This window comes from Mustela erminea, chromosome 7, assembly GCF_009829155.1.
Source record: "Mustela erminea isolate mMusErm1 chromosome 7, mMusErm1.Pri, whole genome shotgun sequence".
In the NCBI taxonomy this organism is placed as follows: domain Eukaryota; kingdom Metazoa; phylum Chordata; class Mammalia; order Carnivora; family Mustelidae; genus Mustela; species Mustela erminea.
Window position 1 is genome coordinate 127,481,918 of NC_045620.1, and position 19,991 is coordinate 127,501,908.

At 39.8% G+C, this 19,991-nt stretch overlaps 1 long non-coding RNA gene and 1 pseudogene across 2 annotated transcripts in view; one reads left to right on the forward strand and one right to left on the reverse strand.

Moving 5' to 3' along the window:
- Positions 1-133: 133 nt before the first annotated feature.
- On the reverse strand, positions 134-2,126 carry LOC116596148 (annotated as a pseudogene).
- A 9,052-nt stretch (positions 2,127-11,178) lies between these two features.
- LOC116596150 overlaps positions 11,179-19,991 on the forward strand; it is a 35,905-nt gene continuing 27,092 nt past the window's right edge. For both annotated transcript variants that reach the window (XR_004288026.1, XR_004288027.1), the window contains exon 1: positions 11,179-11,258. This is a non-coding gene — a long non-coding RNA (uncharacterized LOC116596150). The remainder of the gene's footprint in view (positions 11,259-19,991) is intronic.

The following is a 19,991-nucleotide window of genomic DNA, read 5'->3' on the forward strand; positions in this document are numbered from 1 at the left end:
TCTGCCTAGTCATCCCTCCCCCACAATCCCTGGCAACTGCTTACTGTCTCTATAGGTCTTTTCCAGAAGGTCATCTGATCGGAATCATACAGTATGGAGCCCCTTCAGACTGGCTTCTTTCACTTAGACAATATGCATTTAAGTTTCTTTTTAATGTTTTCTCATGGCACATTCAGTTTTTAAACGTTTCATACATATGACGTTAGACCCCAGGAAGCTGGTCTCTGTCCACTTCAAGACATCAGGGACACTTGAGGTCATGAGAACACCTTGATCAGACCCATGAGTGAGAACCTGGGGGTGAATGGGTGGGCAGAGGTTGGCTCAATCTCCATTTCACAGCTGAGCGATCTCTCCCCACTCGACTCGCTGCTGAAACTGGGTGCAAGGAGAGAGTAAATGAAGCTATTTCCTCCCGGAGGAGATTAGTGAGTAATTGAAAGGGGTTATTCAGAAGGGCCCTCCTTCCAGTTTCCATTATTAATCGTCATAAACAAAGGAGTAATAATGGGTGTAGCAAAAGCACTGCAATTTTAGGGTCAGTTTATTTGCGTACTGCGTTGAAAAATCGGGATAGCCCTTTAACGTCCAGTTCCCATGTGACTCCACAAGAATGATGGTATATATGGCAGGGATGAGACCAGCGTTTCCATCTTCCAGGTGAGGATCCCAAGTCCTCTGTGGCTGTGCGGCAGAGTGAGGGCGAGAGGGTTGGTGGGCACAGCAGAGCCCGTATTCCAGTTCGGGTCTCTGACACCAAGCCTATTACGTTTTCTAGCGTGTCACTGACCCAGCTCACCTTTGTTGAGCAGCTCCTGTGCTGTGCATCCTGGCCTGGGGTGAGAGAGGGAAGGGTCCCCGAGGGGGATGGTGAAGCACACACAAGTCCCTCAGGCAGGGAGACCCATGCATGCTAGTCTGGCTGTGGGGCGCAGAGGCAGCAGGGACCCCCTAGACTGGGGCTCAAGGTAGGCTTCAAAGGAGAGGTATCCCTTAACCCAGGCTGTGAGGATGGTCAGGCACTAGGTGGAGATTAGGGGAGTGGTTACTACCCGGCAGGGTTTGAGGCATGCGCAGTACCACAGGGCAGTCGTGACGCTGCACGACGTGAGCACGTTACCACGTTCAGTCAGACGCAGAGAAGTTCCAGAAGGAGTCGCTAGGATCGCACGTGAGTCCCATCAGCGCCTGCCCTTAACCTTCCCGGCTCCGTCTCTCGCTCGGGGTGCCCTAGGCCCCAGACAGGGCACATTTGCCGCATCAGGGAAGGTGGCCACGAGCGAGCGTGACAGGAACTGCTCCTCGCCGGCTGCTGGCAGGAGCCGCGCTCTCTTCAGCCCCTTAGGAGGAGTTCACGCGCCAGCGCCAGCTCCTGGGCCTGGGCGAGGCTGTGGGGGGCGGACCCCAGCTCCGCAGCAGCTCGCAGGCCTTTCATCCGGCCGCTCCCACATGTGAGAGGACACTGAACAGAGATTGTCGGAAGGCCTGGCCTGGGGTGGGGGGAGGGGGCCTTGAAATTCAAAGCCAAGGCCCTCATATGCTCTGCGCCGTGGCAGCTCATCAGTCCTCCCTCTTCTCAGCAGCGCGGGAGCCCGTGCGCTCCTGCTCTCCAGCCTGGCGGTGGCATCTGTTAGCAATGAGTAAAGATGGGGTGGCAGAGGCGGGCCTGGAAGTGGGGGCCGGGGGAAGGCCTCCCGAAACCATGTGTGCGCGCTCACACACACAAAGCCACAGGCCTCCTGGAAGCAGCACCTCGCGAGGACCCCCTCGGTCTTGACTTGGTCATCAGGAGCAGGTGACTGAAGGATGGAAGACTTGACTTCTCCTCCGTGGGCCTCAGGGCCCTCATTTCTTCCCCAGGAGGGGCGCAGGCAAGCGGAAATATCAGCGCCTTCCTGGGCCTGCTTTCCTGTGTGTAGCAGGGAGAGGCTGGCCAGGCGAACTCCGAGAGCGAGCTAGTTCTCACGCAGGGCGGGGAGCGCTGTAGAACTCTCCAGTGTCCGCCCATGAGGAAGGAGGCTGGGTCCTCTCCGGTCTCCTGAAGGGCGAGGACGCACTTTGGAAAGGCTCCCTCCTGCCCATCAGGTAGCATTCACTGCACCGAAGGCCTCCAGGACCGGATGCCTGCTTTCCCATGATTCCCGTCCAACTGTAGTAGGTTCTTTCAAGGTCATGACCTCCAAGGAAGCAAGGAGATAAGAAGAGTGCCAGGGAGGCCTCAAAGCCAGAACGCAGAGTGACTAGAGTATCTCTGGAAGGCTGGACAGGTACAGTGGTCTTCTACAGAGAGAGAAAAGCAGTTCTAATTTTTCTTTCTAGTTTTTCTTTTTAGCAAGTCACCCTCTAGGAAGTTATTTTAAGGAGCTGGAGGCTCCTTAAAAGTCCCTTAAGAACAGGAAATGGGAAAACACAGTGTCTTCCGCCGTTCCTCCTCCCTTCCACGGGCCTGAGGGATAAGGGTCCTGGTGTGGCAGGGCTCATGGCCAGTGCTGAGGCCTGCACCGGTTCCTACCAAGGAGGACAATCAACAAACCACCTCCGCTTGGACTCCCCGTGCTCTCCTGCTCTGGTGACTAAGTGATGAGAGATTCTGGCCGGTATTTCTATTTTGAGATCCTCCATTGGCTTGGAGCAGCAGGTAGGTTGGAGATAGGAGGAGAAGGAAGAGGAGCGAGGTAAGATGAGAGAACGGGTTTTGTGGTCCAGAAGTCTTCTATACCTGTCTGAGAATAAGGGGCTCTACCCTCCAGAGGTAGATTATACACAGGGGCTGAAATAGGACACAGGGTAGGTATCCCTGGTGTAGAGGGAGGCCCATGAGGAGGGGCTGTGTCCACAACACATTTGTGTCAACCTCCACTATGTGTTCTATGCACAGCTAAGGGGTCATCTTTGGTGAGCAAGTCAGGTGTCTCATGCTCCCGTTATAAACTCTGCAAGCTGGGCCATCGCTGACCCACTGTGTGACCCTGGGAATTAGCCTCTGCGTCTCCCAAGTTTTTTGCATATCTGTAAATTGGGAATTCCACTGCCCAGACCCCTCAGCAGCCTTGGGGATTAATGAAAGCCTTGTTCACAAATGTCTTGGAATCCATAAAGGTTTAGATCGATAATTAACAAGAAAGAGAAGGCATAAACATTTCAAATATATATCAACTCCCAAATCTGTAACAGCCAATAAGTCTAAAAACTGAGTGGCCACAATTTCCCTCAGTGACAGGCAGCCCATGCACTTTCAAAAGTAATTCTACAATAAGCATAAATTACCACTTGGGGAAACCTTCCCTGTATGCCATGATTACAGATTTATTAAGTGAAAATGAAACCTTTAAATAAATATGTGGAACAAAAATGTATTTCCCAATCTAATCGGGCCACAGAGGCAAGAGTTTTTAAAGTGCTCTGTAGCCTGTAGAGTAGAAAGCTGAGTACATTTTCTTAGAAGTCACTTGGGCGAGTCAGTCACTGCCGCAGAATCTCCCTTCCTAACTGTCGAAACATCTCGGTCCTCCCAATCTCAGCCAAGAGCAGCAAGGGCGCTCGAAGCCCCAACGACCTTTCGCAACCCCTCAGGGAAACAGACAGATTCTGAGGCATCTTGATGCCCTGAGATGATCATGATTTGGCATTCCACCGGATTCTGAACCAGTGGACATCATTTACTCACCCTCCCAGTGCTATGTTCCTGCCGTGTTCCTGCCACAGTATCCTCCCCTGAAGGGCAGAATAGTGCAGTTTGATTAGTCCTGTTGACTAAGTAATCCTTGCAGGAGACCAAGGGGGACCAAAATATAAAGTGCGACAGATACACCACAAGGCTGGCCAGACCACAAATGCTTGGTGGCACTTCCTGTGCTATCAGTACCACTGGTCTCCAGCTGTCCCTTCTGGTCCTTCCCTGTCCTGGAGCTTCCTGGCTCTGGGCCTGGGCCCTTGAATACATTCAGTCAATCCTAATCATTGCCAGCCTTTTGACAAAGAAGGATGTGAGGACTCAGGCCTAAGCTAATCACCGTCTGGTGTTCCCCGTTAGCAAGATTTGTTCCTAAGTGGGCAGGAAACATACTTTGAAGTAATGAGATGTAAGAGGACATTTTCCAAGGGCTTTTGGTAAAATTTTCCTTGATCAAAAAACCCCCCCAAAACAAAAAACAAAAAAACAAAAACCACCACTACCTCCATCACCAAAAACACACAAAAGACCCCAGGAAGAGACGTTCTCTTCCTTTAGCAAAAAGGAGGAAGGATTGCTGTTGGTAGGCATCTATGCTAGCAAGGAGAGCCAGCCTCAGGATAAAACAGATCCTGTGGGAGGGAGAACAGGGATGAAGAAGAAAGAGGTTTTTGAAGACCCCCGAAAGGGACTAGGCTAATTGCTTTTTCCCTTAGGAAGTTCACATTCTAACATGAGTGTCGGTGCAGTAAGAGTTGGGGTATCTCAGGTTGTTGATGCCCCCAGCCGGTTCTTGGAGAGGGGTCAGGGTTGGAAACCGTGCAGGTTGCATTATATTACTGGACACAGTTGCTACAGTTAATGTACTTAGTATTTAGTCAAGCATTTTCCATTAATGTTCTTGAGAGATACTGACTTGTGATTTTATTTGTAATGTCTTTGTAGGTTTTGGGCTTAGAATCATGCTGGCAGTGTAAAATGATTTGGAAAGTATTTGTCTCTATGTATTTCTTCTTTAAAAGTTTGTAAAAATGTGTGTTATTTCCTCCTTAAATGTTTGATAGAATTCACCACTAAAATTATTTGAAATTTTTTATGTAAAGATTTTTGATTTAAAAAACCCAATTTCTTTATAAAGTGTTATTCAGATTATTTTATTTTGTGCCATTTTGGTAAGATATATATTTTTAAAATGCATCCATTTCACCAAAAATGTTTAATTTGATGGTATAAAGTTGGTCATCATATTATTTTATTATCCATTTCATATCTGTAGGGTCCACAGATATAACATATTTCACTCACAATATTGTTAATTTGTACTCTTTATTCTTTTCTCAATATGATCAAAGTATTTCTCAATTTTATTGAATTTTTTTCCTTCAAGTAATTAAACTTGGGGTTTCATAGTTTGGCATTTTTTCTTCTATTTTAAAGTTAATTGATTTGTTGCTTTTATCCATATATTTGTATCTTCCTTTCACCTGGACTTACTTTGCTTTTGTTTCTAAGTTCTTTTTTTTTTTTTAATATTTTACTTATTTATTTGACAGACTGAGTGAGAACCCGACATGGGGCTCAATCCCAGGACCCTGAGATCATGACTTGAGTTGAGGGCAGAGGTTTAACCCACTGAGTCACCCAGGTTCCCCTGTTTCTAACTTCTTACAGTAGAACCTTAAGTCATTGATTTTTATATCTTTCTTTAAATCTATCTGTAAACATTAAAGCTGTATGTTTTCCTCTAAACATTGATTTAGCTGAGTGCCAGTTTTAAAATGTTGCATTTTTATTATCATTGAGTTTAAAATATTTTGTTACTTCATTGTCCTATCTTTTTTGACTAACATTATTTAAATATGTGCTGTTTACTTTCCAAGTAGTTGGGAGTCTTTAAAGATGTTTTATTCATAATGATTTCTAATTTAATTTTATTATGGTCAGAGAACATACTCGGTAGGATTTCAAACCTTTTGAATTATGTAGGGTCTTGTTTTGGGACCCAGTATATGATCTATCTTGGTGAACATCTTAGATACATTTGAAATGAACATGTATTCTCCTGTTGTCAGTGGTAATAATCTACAAATAATAATCACACCAATGATATGATTACTTTTATCTAGTTATTATTTTAATAATATGTATAATGTATGGTATTTATATATTTATATAATATATTATTTTATATATTATAATTAGAATATAATATAAATTATATACATAAATGTAATATATAAGCTATGTAAATAAATATTTCTACAATATTTAATAGTTATATATTATTTATTTAGCTATTAAACTGTGATTATGAAATTGTCTATTTCTCTTTTTCAAATATATCTCTCCATTTATTTAGATATTTGGTTTCTTTTTTTTAATATTTATTTATTTGAGATAGAGTGAGAGTGAGTGAGAGAGTGAGAGAAAGGGGCAAAGGGGCGGGGAGAAGCAGGCTCTCCAATGAGCAGGGAGCCTGATGTAGAGTTCAATCCCAGGGTCCTCAGGTCATGACCTGAGCAATGGGACTTCACGGACTGAGCCATCCAGGTGCCCCTTCTTTGGTTTGTTTTAAATAATAATGTGTGGTTTCAGCATACAAATGTTGCGTGTATTTTGTTAGATTTATATCTAAGTATTCAATAGCTGTAGTGATTATAAATGATATTTTAAATTTAAGTTTCCATGTGTTCATTGCTCATACGTAGAAGTACAACTGATTTTGAATCATATCCTGTATCCAAATCCTGAATCATATCCTGGTTATCATATCCTATGAACTTGCCAAACTCACTGATGAGTTGTGGAGTCCTTTCCTATAGATTCCTTGGATTTTCTCCTATTTCTCTTTTTAATTATGCCAGTTTTTTGCTTTACGTGTTTTGAAGTTGTTTTATTAGCCACATAGAGGTTTGTAGTGATCGTGAATACCTGAAGAATTGACTCTATCTAGTGTTATTCTTTTTCTCTTTTCGTAATATTCTTTTTCGTAATACGAAATAAAAGTAATTTTGTAATTTTGAAATATGAAATTCGAAAAAGTAATTTCAAAATACGAAAAAAGTATTTACGTAATACTCTTTTTCGTAATATTCTCTTTCGAAATCCATTTTATTTGATAATAGTACAGACATCTTTGTCTTCTTATGCATACTGTATTCTAAGTATATATTTTCCCATTCCTCCACTTTCAAACTCTCTTTATATTTTTTTATTATTTATTTATCTTCTTATTATTTTTTGAGAAAGAGAGAGAGAGAAGTTGGAGTAGGGCAGAGGAAGAGGGAGAGAGTGGCGAATGGATTCCACAGCCAGTGTGCAGCCTGACATGGGCTTGATCTCACCACTCAGTGATCTTGACCTGAGCTGGAATTAAGAGTCAGATGCTTAACTAACTGACCCACTCAGGTATCCCTCAAGCTATCTCACTGTATATTTGATGTGAGTCTTACATTTTGCTTTCATGTGTAAAATTTTCATCATTTTTTTTAACCCATCCTAACAGTTTTCTGCCTTCTGCTTAGAGTGTTTTATTCATCAACATTTAACACAATTGGTGTAAATCTACCATTGTATTATTAACCTTCTCCTTATTTCAATGTTTTTTTTTCTTTTTTAATTCTTTTACTTCGTCTTGCCTTTTTTTTTTTGAATGATTTGATTATGGGTTTTTAAAAATTTAATCTTAGTCTATACATTGCCTTTTTAGCCTTATTTTTTGCCTATTTATTAGTGGCTTATTAAGGGCTCTGGGATTTAAGATATACACCATTAGCTTTTCACAGTCTAATTAGACTATTTTTGATATATTTTATATGTATTACATCTGCATATATTATAAATGCCACATTACAATGTTATAATTTTTTAAATTTGCATATATTATTTGCCCCAGGAGTACAGGTCTGTGAATCACCAGGCTTACACATTTTACAGCACTCACCATAGCACATATCCTCCCCAGTGTCCATCACCCAGTCACCCTATCCCTACCACCCCTATCCCCCAGCAATCCTCAGTTTATTTAGTGAGGTTAAAAGTCTCCTATGGTTTGTTTCCCTCCCAATCCCATCTTGATTCATTTTTTCCTTCCCTACCCCTGACAACCTCCCACTCTGCCTCTCAAATTCCTCATATCAGAGAGATCATATGATAATTATCTTTCTCTTATTAACTTATTTTGCTCAGCATGATACCCTCTAGTTCCATCCATGTTGTTGCAAATGTCAAGATTTCGTTTCTTTTGATGGCTGCATAGTATTCCATTGTATATATATATATACCACATCTTCTTTATCAACTCATCTGTTGATGGACATCTAGGTTTTTTCCATAGTTTGACTATTGTGGACATTGCTGCTATAAACATTTGGGTGCACGTGCCCTTTCGGATCACTACATTTGTATCTTTAGGGTAAATACCCAGTAGTGCAATTGCTGGGTTGTAGCATAGCTCTATTTTTAACTTTTTGAGGAATCTCCATACTGTTTTCCAGAGTGGCTGCACCAGCTTGCATTCCCACCAACATGTAAGAGGGGTTTCTCTTTCTCTGTATCCTCACCAACATCCATCGTTTCCTGACTTGTTAATTTTAGCCATTCTGACTGGTGTGAGGTGGTATCTCATTGTGGTTTTGATTTGTATTTCTCTGATGCCGAGTAATGGGGAGCACTTTTTCATGTGCCTGTTGGCCATCTGGATGTCTTTGCAGAAATGTCTGTTCATGTCTTCTGCCCATTTCTTGATTGGATTATTTATTCTTTGGGTGTTGAGTTTGATAAGTTCTTTGTAGATTTTTGGATACTAGCCCTTTATCTGATATGTCATTTGCAAATATCTTATCCCATTCTGTCAGTTGTCTTTTGGTTTTGTTGACTGTTTCCTTTGCTGTGCAAAAGCTTTTGGCCCTGATGAAGTCCCAATAGTTCATTTTTGCTTTTGCTTCCCTTGCCTTTGGTGGTGTTTCTGGGAAGAAGTTGCTGTGGCTGAGGTCAAAGTGGTTGCTGCCTGTGTTGTCCTTAAGGATTTGGATGGATTCCTTTCTCACACTGAGGTCTTTCATCCATTTTGAGTGCATTTTTATGTGTGGTGTAAGGAAATGGTCCAGTTTCATTATTCTGCATGTGGTTGTCCAATTTTCCCAACACCAGTTGTTGAAGAGGCTTTTTTCCATTGGGCATTCTTTCCTGCTTTGTTGAATATTAGTTGACCATAGAGTTGAGGGTCTATTTCTGGGCTCTCTATTCTGTTCCATTGATCTATGTGTCTGTTTTTGTGCCAGAACCATACTGTCTTGATGCTTAAAGCTTTGTAATAGAGCTGAAGTCTAGAATTGTGATGCCACCAAATTTGGTTTTCTTTTTCAACATTCCTCTGGCTATTTGGGGTCTTTTCTGGTTCCATATAAATTTTAGGATTATTTGTTCCATTTCTTTGAAAAAAAAATGTTGGTATTTTGATAGGGATTGTGTTAAACGTGTAGATTGCTTTAGGTAGCATAGACATTTTCACAATATTTGTTCTTCCAATCCATGAGCATGGAACGTTTTTCCATTTCTTTGTGTATTCCTCAATTTCTTTCGTGAGTACTTTATGTATGAGTACAGATTCTTGCCTCTTTGGTTAGGTTTATTCCTAGGTATCCTGTGGTTTTCGGTGCAATTGTAAATGGGATCGATTCCTTAATTTCTCTTTCTTCTGTCTTGCTGTTGGTGTATAGAAATGCAATTGATTTCTGTGCATTGATTTTTATATCCTGATGCTTTACTGAATTCCTGTATGAATTCTGGCAGTTTTGGAGTGGAGTCTTTTGGGTTTTCCACATAAAGTATCATATCATCTGCAAAGAGTGAGAGTTTGATGACTTCTTTGCCAATTTGGATGCCTTTAATTTCTTTTTGTTGTCTTATTGATGAGGCTAGGACTTCTGGTACTATGTTGAATAGCAGTGGTGATATTGGACATCCCTGCCATGTTCCTGATCTTAGGGGAAAAGCTCCCAGTTTTCCACCATTGAGACTGATATTTGCTGTGTGTTTTTCATAGGTGACTTTTATGATATTGAGATATGTACCCTCTAACGGCACCTGGGTGGCTTAGTGGGTTAAAGCCTCTGCCTTCAGCTCAGGTCATGATCTCAGGGTCCTGGGATCGAGCCCCACATTGGGCTCTCTGCTCAGCAGGGAGCCTGCTTCCTCCTCTCTCTCTGCCTGCCTCTCTGCCTACTTGTGATCTCTCTCTCTGTCAAATAAATAAATAAAAATTAAAAAAAAGAGAGATATGTACCCTCTATCCCTACACTTTGAAGAGTTTTGATCAGGAAAGGATGCTGTACTTTGTCAAATGCTTTTTCATCATCTATTGAGAGTATCATATGGTTATTGATATTGTTAATTGATTTGTTAATGTATTTGGTTATTGATTTGTTAATGTATTTTATCACATTACTTGATTTGCGGATGTTGAGCCAACCTTGCAGCCCAGGAAAAAAATCTCACTTGGTTGTAGTGAATAATCCTTTTAATGTACTGCTGGATCCTATTGGCTAGTATTTTGGTGAGAATTTTTGCATCTGTGTTCATCAAGGATATTGGTCTGTAATTCTCCTACGGTGTTATAATTTTATTTTAGCCTGTTCTGCATTTCTTAAATAACTAAAAGAAAAACTGTATTTTTATGAAAGCCAAGATATTCACCATTTCCAATGGTAGTCATTTCATCTTGAATATCTGAGTTTCTACCTACTTTCATTTCCCTTCTATCTAACATACTTCCTCTATATTCTCTTGGGTTTATTTTATTTTATTTTGTTTTCCTGAAACTGCCTTTATTTACCTTTCATTCTTAAAGGATATCTTCACTGAGTGTAGAATTATTAGTTGGCAGTTTCCCACCCACCTCTAGAACCATAAAATGCTGTTCCTTTGTCTTCTGGTCCCAATATATTTGAATCTAGTCACTAACTTCCCCTATATCAAATGTGACTTTTTGTCTTTATATTCTTTTGAAATTACCTCATTAGTTTTCAGCAATTTTATTATGATTTACTTAGGTATGGTTTTCTTAATATTTACTGTGCTTGAATTTTTCTGTATTTCGTTATTATACAAATTTATGTCCTTTACCAAATTTGTAAAAAATGAGTTCTTTCCTCAAATATTTTCTTCTGCTTCATATTCTCTTTCTTCATCTTCTGAGACTCCAATTACTCATATATTAGGCCTTTTAACATTACTCCATGTCCTAGAAACTGTCCTTCCCTAACTTTTATTTTAGTTCTTTAAATTGGATAATTCTATTAATCCATCTTCAGTTTCATTGACTCTTTCCTTTTTCATCTCCATTCGACTTTTATTAGATAGGGTTCTCCACAGAAACAGAACCAATAGAGAGAGAGAGAGTGTGTGTGTGTGTGTGTGTCTGTGTGTGTGTGGTTTGTGTGTATATGTAGATGGGTAAATAGATAGATAATCTATTTATTTATTTATTTATTTATTTATTTTAGGGAATTGGTCTCAGCCTTTTAGGCTGGCAGGTACGAGATCTCCTAAGTGGCTGAATGGGCTGGCAGGCCTAGACACCCAGGTAAGAGCCAATGTCACAGTTCAGGATTGAAGATCAGCAAGCAAGACTGTCAAGCAAGCCATCCTTGTTGGGGGGATTTCCATATTTGTTTTATTAAGACCTTCAGCTAATTGGATAAGTCCTGTTCACATTATGGAGGGTAATCAGCTTTACACAAGGTCATCCTTTACACAAGGATGTTACTTTCATCCTAAAGACACCCTCACAGAAACATCTAGAATAATGTTTTGACCAAATATCTGGGCACTGTAATCCAACCACGTTAACACATAATAGTAACTATCACACTGCTGTTGTGTCTGGCTAGTGAAATTTTTATTTTAGATATTGTAGTTGTTAAACATAGAAATTTCTGTTTTGTTCTTTATGTGGTTACTATTTCTTTGATGATATTTTCCATCTTTTCATTCATTGTAAGCATTTTGAAATATGAGGCATTATTATAGTTATGGGTTTAGAATCCCTACAGGGTTATTATACCACCCTTGTCATCTCAGGGCTCATTTTCATTGATGGTTTTCTATCTTGAAGTTGAACCACATTTTCTTCATTCCTCATGTCACATAATTTTGGATCACATCCTGAGTATTGTGAATGTTATGTTGTGGAGATTATGGGTTTTTAAATATTCTTCCAAAGAGTCTCGATTTTTTGTTTTGTTAGAGAAGGAACTTGGTTTGAAGGAAACTGCAATCTCTTATCATTTGGCAGACAAGTTTAAATCTCAGTTCCTTCCCTTTTTAGCTCAGACATACACATGCATGTACATGAATTAGGGATTGGCCAGAGACTTATTCAGAACACAAACACCAAATTTGTAACTACTTCTCTTTGGTCCTCTTCTTTTTGGAAATTCCCCTTCACTTTTCAACTCTCTTGTTGCTCACATTTTTTCCTCTAGTTCCTCTAGTTTCAGGCCAGAAAGACTTGAAACATTCACTAGGGTTTGCCCTCTGGCTAAAAGCTGTGATAACAGGGAATGCACACAGTGTCATTCCTTTTTGCAAATGCTAATCTGCCTCCAGAATATTGCTACTTTTGTTCTACTCCAGTAATTGTAGGTGGTTGTTTTAGTTGCTGTTGTGTGTGTTGCCCAGAATTTATAGGTTTAGTACCATGAGGGACCAGTCTAGTAGAAGCTAGTAAATTATACTGGCAGCAAACATCTTATCTTATTTTTGAAACGATATTTTTGTTGTATATATGTTGACTGAAGAATTTTTAAAAACATTTCAGCACTTTTAATATATTTTCACTTTATCATCTGACTTCCATGTTTCTGTCTTGTTATTACTCTTATTACTTCTCCATTATTTGTATTGTGTTTTTTTTTTCTCCTGTGGATATTTCTAATATTTCTCCTTTATCTTTAATTTTATAAATTTGAATATGACATTCCTAAGTGATTTTTTTGTTATTTTTTATTTTACTTGGAATTAGTTGTACTCTTTTTATCTGTGGATTAATTTCTTTTACCCATTTGAAAAATTCTCAGCCAATATAACCTCAAACATTTACCTTCCTTATTTCCTCTTTCTTTTTTCCTGGGACTCTAGTTTCAAGGATATCAGATTATTTGATATTTGTCCTCTAGATTTTGGATGTTCTGCTCAACTTTAAAAAAAAAAATTATTTCTTTTTCTCTTCCTTCTTTTCTTCCTCTTCTTACTTCTTCATATAGTATCAGTTGACCTGTCTTCAAATTCACTGATCCTTTCTTTGCTTTATGTAGTCTGGATTCCTCCTTTTTCATGTAGTAATTTTTATGGAATCGTACAATATATAGTCTCCTTTCACTTAGCAGAACAGATTTGAAGTTAACTACATTATTGCACATATCAGTTTGTCCATTCATTTTTATTGCAGAATAGTATTCAATCACATGGTATACCACAAGTTTGTTTATTCATACCAGATGATGAACATTTGAGATGTTGCCAGTTCTTGGCAGTTTTGAATAAAGTCTCTGTAAACATTCACACAGAGTTTTTATGTAAACACAAGTTGTAATTTCTCTTGAGTAAATATCTAGGAATGGGATGGCTGAGTCATATGGTATGTATGATAGTCAAATTTGTAAGAAACTAAAATTGTTTCCAAAGTGGTTGTACGACTTTACATTCCCACTAGTAAAGAATTAGAGTTCTGGTTACTATAAAATCTTAGCAGTACTTGATATTGTCAGGAAAAAATATATATATAACCATTGTTGTTGTAGGTTTTTCAGAGCTTTTATTTGCTCTAATGGCATATGAATGCTGAGCAACTTTTTATATGTTTATTTTTCATCATTTCTTTGGTAAATGAAAATAACTATCTTAGGGTCATAAAATGAACTGAGAAATGTTCTCTCATTTTTTATTTTATTTTTTTTTAATTTTTTTTTTTTAAAGATTTTATTTATTTATTTGACATAGAGAGATCACAGTAGGCAGAGAGGCAGGCAGAGAGAGAGAGGAGGAAGCAGGCTCCCTGCTGAGCAGAGAGCCCGATGCGGGACTCGATCCCAGGACCCTGAGATCATGACCTGAGCCGAAGGCAGCGGCTTAACCCACTGAGCCACCCAGGCGCCCCTCATTTTTTATTTTTTAAAAAAGATTTCATTTATTTTTTGAGAGAGACAGAGACAGCATGAGTTGAGGGGAGGAATAGGGAAGAGGGAAAAGTGGACTCCCTAATGAGCCGGGAGCCTCACCTGGAGCTCCAACCCAGAAACCTGAGATCATGACCTGAGTTGAGTTGCTTAGCTGATAGCCATGCAGGCATCACTCATTTTAGATTTTCTTGAACAGTTTGTGTAATACTGGCATTTCACCCTTAAACATTTGATAGAATTCACCGTTGAAACCAACTGGGTCTATGGTATTTGCATGTGTGTGTGTTGGTGTGTATGTGTGGGGGGTGGTTGTGGGGAAGGTTTCTTAACTACAACTTAATTTATTTGATAAATATAGGAATATTTAGGTTAGCTACTTTTTCTTTGCTGGGTTTAATAGTAGATATTTCTTAAGGAATTTGCCTATTTTATATAATGTATAGAGTTTATATACATATATAGTTGATATAGTATTATCCTTTTAATCCATAAGCTCTCTAGCCATGTCTCTCTTTTATTATTGAAATTAGCAATCTTTTTTTCTTGTTAAATCTGGCTAGAGATTTTTGAATTTTACTGATTATTTGAATAAACCAGATTTTTATGTCATTGATAGTTTTCATTGCTTTGCTTTTCTGATATCAAAATTTCATCAGTTTTTGCTGTGTGTGTGTGTGTAATCTAATAGTTGTCTTTTGTAATAGTTGTCATACTTGAGTTTGAGTATATTTTTTTCTTTTTAAATCCTTGCTGAAGTAGTGCCTCAAAAATTCTTATAGTGAAGGCCTATAACTGTTAAACTATTTTTTATTTTTTGTAAATGTGCATGTCTTTCTGTTCCCATTCCAAAATATACTTTTGTATATAAAATTCCATATTTGGCTATCTTCTTGCGCATTTTGAATACTTTTACCTACCACTTTCTGCCTCCTGTCACTCTGTTGTTAAGTCTGCTCTAGGTCCTACTGTTGAAATGTGGTAGTCTTTTTTCTCTGGTTGCTTTTATCATTTTTCTCTTTATTCTTAATCTTTATGATACCTGCATGTGACTATATTTTATTTTTTTAGTTATTGAGGTAAAATGTTAGTCGACAAATTTATGTGTTCTTCCAGTTCTATAAAATTTTGTCTTTCTGTTTTCTTACTCTTCTATTCTCTTTATTTAAGATACACATTTGAAAATTTAAAAACTCTGTAGGTTTTATATTTCTTAACTGATATCCTAGTTAAATTCCTTTGCACTATTTTCCAATTCCTTTTGCTGTATCAAGTCTGGATAGTCTTTCTCACCTAAGTGACTCTATTTTCCACCTCCTGTTCTCGTTCAATTTCTGCCCACTTCTGTTTCATATTTTCCTGTTTGTTTCCATAGAAATTGTTCCTTTATATCTCTGATATTCCTACACAACTTTATTTTTTAATTTTTCTTAAGCTGTTCTATAAAATTTCATATAAAGAGAACAGCTTTTCAATCTGCTAGTATTTGGCTGTCTTTCTTACCATAAGATAAATTTGTGCCTTTAACATTTTCATCTTAGATTAACTTGAAAGCTTACTCTGCCCTCTAGATGTATCCTCCTTATCCTATAAAGTTTGAAGTTTCCATGCCGCCTCATAGCTCTACTGAGACCACACATAAGCTCCGTGTCTGAGGCACCTCCACATTCCATTCCAGTGGCACTTTTGTGGACATGACAAATGCTGTCACTCAGCCAGCAGATAGCTCGGTTCCATTTCTAGTATTTGTGCTCTCCTATACCCCTTGTCCTATGAACCTGAGCTCCAGGCAGAATCAATCACAGCTTCTTTTGGCCTCATGTCCTGGTGAAAGCTGCCCTTAGGGCACTTTACTGCAGGTGCAGACCCGAGCTTTAATCTCCCAGTTCGTGTGGAGCACCTTTAATCTGTTTTGCCCCATGGATTACTGGCCACCACTGCTTTGGTTTGGATCACAACCCAGAAGTCCTGTGGCTTCAGCTCTCCTCATTGCTTTGCATTTAAGTTCTATTTCAATCTATAGTGATGTTTAAGTTTTTGAGCCTAACTCTCTCTCTTCGGATTTCTCTTTTTATACTTAATTTATCACTGCTGTGTCTTTAAAGCTGACAGAGGGTACTGGACATACACTTAATGTCATCTCTATCAGAAGTCTTTTGTCTTTTTATAAGTAGAGATCTGAGACTCAGAAGAGGGAGCTGTCTGGTCCAAGGCCCTAGAATGGGCTTGTCCCAGAGTATGAGCGGGTCCTCTGGTCTCCCACCTCCAAGCCCCAGGACCTTTTCACTGTCTGCAGGGACTCAGAAACTGCGCTGAAGGGCAAGTCTCAGTGCCGAGCTGCTTCCTGCTGTCTTGAGGGAAAGGCTAGGAGGCTGGGGAGAATCCCCTGATGTCTCCTGAGAAGGTGGAGAATGTGTTTACCAGATTTCATCACCCCCAAATTCTTGTCTGGCTAAAAACCTTTTCTTTCAGCAAGCTATCACAGTCCGAGGGAAGCACACCACGGTGTGTGATGCCACACACAGATGACCTTCACATTCAGCACAACGACTGGAAGCCCTAGAAATGGTGTTTTCCTTTTGGAGGCAATGTGGCTTCCTTATAAAGAAGAGATATAAAGGGAAGCTATTGATTTTCAATTCAAAATGGGCAAATATTTAATTGTGTTCTGCACAAACATAATACAGTTATCAGTTGAAAAGTGTCACTCAGCTGAACAAAGAAGGCCTTCCGTGTGGTATGTGGTATGTGCAGGACAAAACAAAGTAAAACCTGGCTGCTGATTGGACACCCATTCCTCATAATATTCTGGGGCTGTGTGATTACGGGCTGTCTGATGAAACTATTTTACAACTCCAAAGTCTGTAAAGAGAAAGCTATCAAGCAAATTCCCAACTGAAATCAAGATTTTAAAATTCAAACTAGAAGTTAGGTATTTTTTCCTCCTTTTCATTACTTTAAAAGTTAGCTAGAAATATACTTCTGGTCTCTCTGACCTAGCAAATGCACTTGAGGTTGAAAATGACTCAAGGTTCTCCTCACATTCCGGTGGGGCTGCCGTGATGCCCCGAGACCTCTTACTCCTGCAGCTCCCTGCTGGTTCCATGTCCAGAAGGCTCCTTTCTCCCTCATTTCTATAATTCAGAGTTCCAGACAGAACCTGACACACTCAGCAAGCTGCTTTTCCTTGCAAAACATGTACTGGGAGACGATTCAAGTTCCACGCACCTCTCACCACCCAGTAGTGGTATGAGTGGGCATTCTGCCGACCGAGTGCCGGAAGGAAGGTTGCTGCAGATAAAGGGCAGCCACAAATCTCAGAAGATTGTCATTCCTGAGCCCAGCGCCAGGAAGGGGTTATTTCCCTTGCTATGTCCTAAGATTACCGTGTGCAGCAATGGACCGATGTGAGCTGGCCAAGGGGGGAGTGTTTAAGGGATCACGGCAGTGTTTGTCTAATGCTTTGAAGATAAAGGTGAAGACAATTGGGCACATTCCTATTCTTGCAAATGATCTAATAATTACTGTAATAATTATCCTCATCCAACCATAGAGCAACAATAGACATATTCGAGAACATTGAATTTCAGGAAGTATTGTGCGTCCCTCAGCAGCGGTCGGGCTCATTGTGAGTAACAGTGCTGATCGAATAACGGAGCGCCGCGAAGCCGCTGTCCTCACTCACCGGGGCTCACCTTGAGCTCCCTCTCACACCTTGCAATCACACAACATACAAGAGCAAATACACTCCAGGAGGCTGGAGGGAGGCCAGGGAGGCGAGAGGGCCCCACTCCCAGGTCCTCTGGCTCTGCCTGTCAAACGGTAAGTGAGTATCTCCAATGAACCAGCTAATATCTTTGTGTTCAACTGACAGGCTGTTTTGACATTATTAGACACAGCCAAACAAAGGATGAAAACCAATTGGTAGCCACGTTTCACAGTTCCTGGTTGTAGGCACAAAGCAATCAAACACACCTGCCAGAAAGCCTGAAATGTGGGCTTTCAGCCCGGCGTTGTTCAAGATCTCCACCAACCCTTCCCTCCTTTATGAAGTTTTTCCAGCTAAAGTAACCGTGGGACGAGTCCCAGCCCTATCCGAATTGCAGGGTGAGACTCCTGTTTTGCCCCAGCCCTCATAAACAGGTGTTTAACCTGTTTAACCCTAGATGGCAACAGGCCACCCAGTCAGGAAGGTACAGGGAATGATAGGGGGATTCTTAGGTATAGAACATGCTAGAACTTAAGAGACCAGGCCTGCAGGTGGGAAGAAAGGGTCAAATATCAGGAGGGATTTTTTTTTAATTAATTTATTTATTTTCAGAAAAACAGTATTCATTATTTTTTCACCACACCCAGTGCTCCATGCAATCCGTGCCCTCTATAATACCCACCAATTGGTACCCCAACATCCCACCCCCCGCCACTTCAAACCCCTCAGATTGTTTTCAGAGTCTCTCATGATTCACCTCCCCTACCAATTTACCCCAACTCCCTTCTCCTAACACCCCAAATATCAGGAGGTTTAATCCTCTGTGGGCTCTGTGTTCAACCTAATTTCCACATCCCAGAGCTTGAAAGCCTGACACTTAACAGGTTAAAGAGTTTTAGGGCAGACAAAGTGGTACTACCTTACATGATGGGAAGTAAATTTGGAAAGGTTGATGGTGTAACAATGGATCCAAAAGAGTTTTGAATCAGTTCAGAGATAATAAGTCAGAAAAGAAAAAAGAAAAAAAGAACAGAAAAGAAGCTGTTATGTTCTGGTATCTCCCCTTAATCCAGGTCTCTACCAATGGACCTCTTGATGTCCTAATTAGAGAAAGAATCCAAGCTGGAAGGATGGTGGTCCTGGTGGCATGTGTCTTTTCTCTGATGTGGCAGGAAAATTCAGGTTTGACGTGTATCAGCTCTGCCTGAGACACAGGATCCTGCCTTCCTTTCTGCCTCCAACCTTTCTGGGACACTCTTACTGGAACATAAGTATGGGTCTTGCTTCAAGCACGTCTCCATCTACTGTAGGTCAGCATCAAACAGCCAAACAAATGATCAGTGAACTTTAAAAGTTCAGCAACTAACAGGGCCTTAAAAAAACAAGGAAAAAGGAAAACAGTGATAATTTTCCCAAAGCACTGGAGATTTAGACCTGGAGTAAAATCTCATCTGTGTCACCTAGAGCAAGTCACATAGGACTTCCTTAGGAGTTAAATACAATAATACCATTTCTCTTAGCTTATAGAGTTAACATGAAGGTAGAATGAGGTGATCTTCTGATTTACAAGTTTTGCTTTTGGTGTATTGTTTGAAAATATCTTTCTATGCACGGATGATGAAAATGGTCTTCTACTTTGTTAGCAGTTTAAAGGTTTTGCTTTTTTATATTTGGGTTTCTTTTTTGGTGTGATTTAAACAATGTCATTTTTTTGGTCCCTTTACGGATAGCCTATAATACTAATACCTTTCATAAAAGAGACTGTCTTTCCCTAGTGACTTATAATGTGATTTTTGCTCTAATGCAAATCACCGTTAATGTGCAAGTTTGCTTCAGGGCTCTCTCTTTTGTTCACTTGTTACTTTTCTTTTATGCAAATATGTCACTTTTTTTTTTTTTTAAATTTCTCTAGCTCTAAGGTTTGTCTTGATTTCTGGTGGGAGAAACTCTTCCCTCTCCTTCTCTTGACCTGCCTCCTTGTCTTCCTTTCTCTTCCAAAGATGTTTGACTCTTCTTAGATATTCCTATTCCCTTCTGTATTTTAGAAGTTATTTGAAAGATTCCATCTCATAAAAATCTTGTTGGAATTTTGATATGAACCCCTTTCATATGCAGGTTAATTTGGTGGATAATTGGTATTTTTACAAGATTGCATTTTCCAAAAGTGAACATTGTATTTTCATACATTTTATCCTGATTGGCTTAAGGTCCTTCAAGGGAATTTTAAATTTTTTCTTTGTAAATATTTCACACATTTTCTTTGCCAGACTGATTTCTAGAATCTTTAATGATCATATTTTGATTGGTTCCTGTCAGCGGATGGAAAAAATATTAATTTATATTTGCGGATCTTCTGTTCAACATACTTGCTTGTATAAATCAATATCTCAACTAGAAACAGATGAAACACTCAGAGAGGTTGATTTGAGAA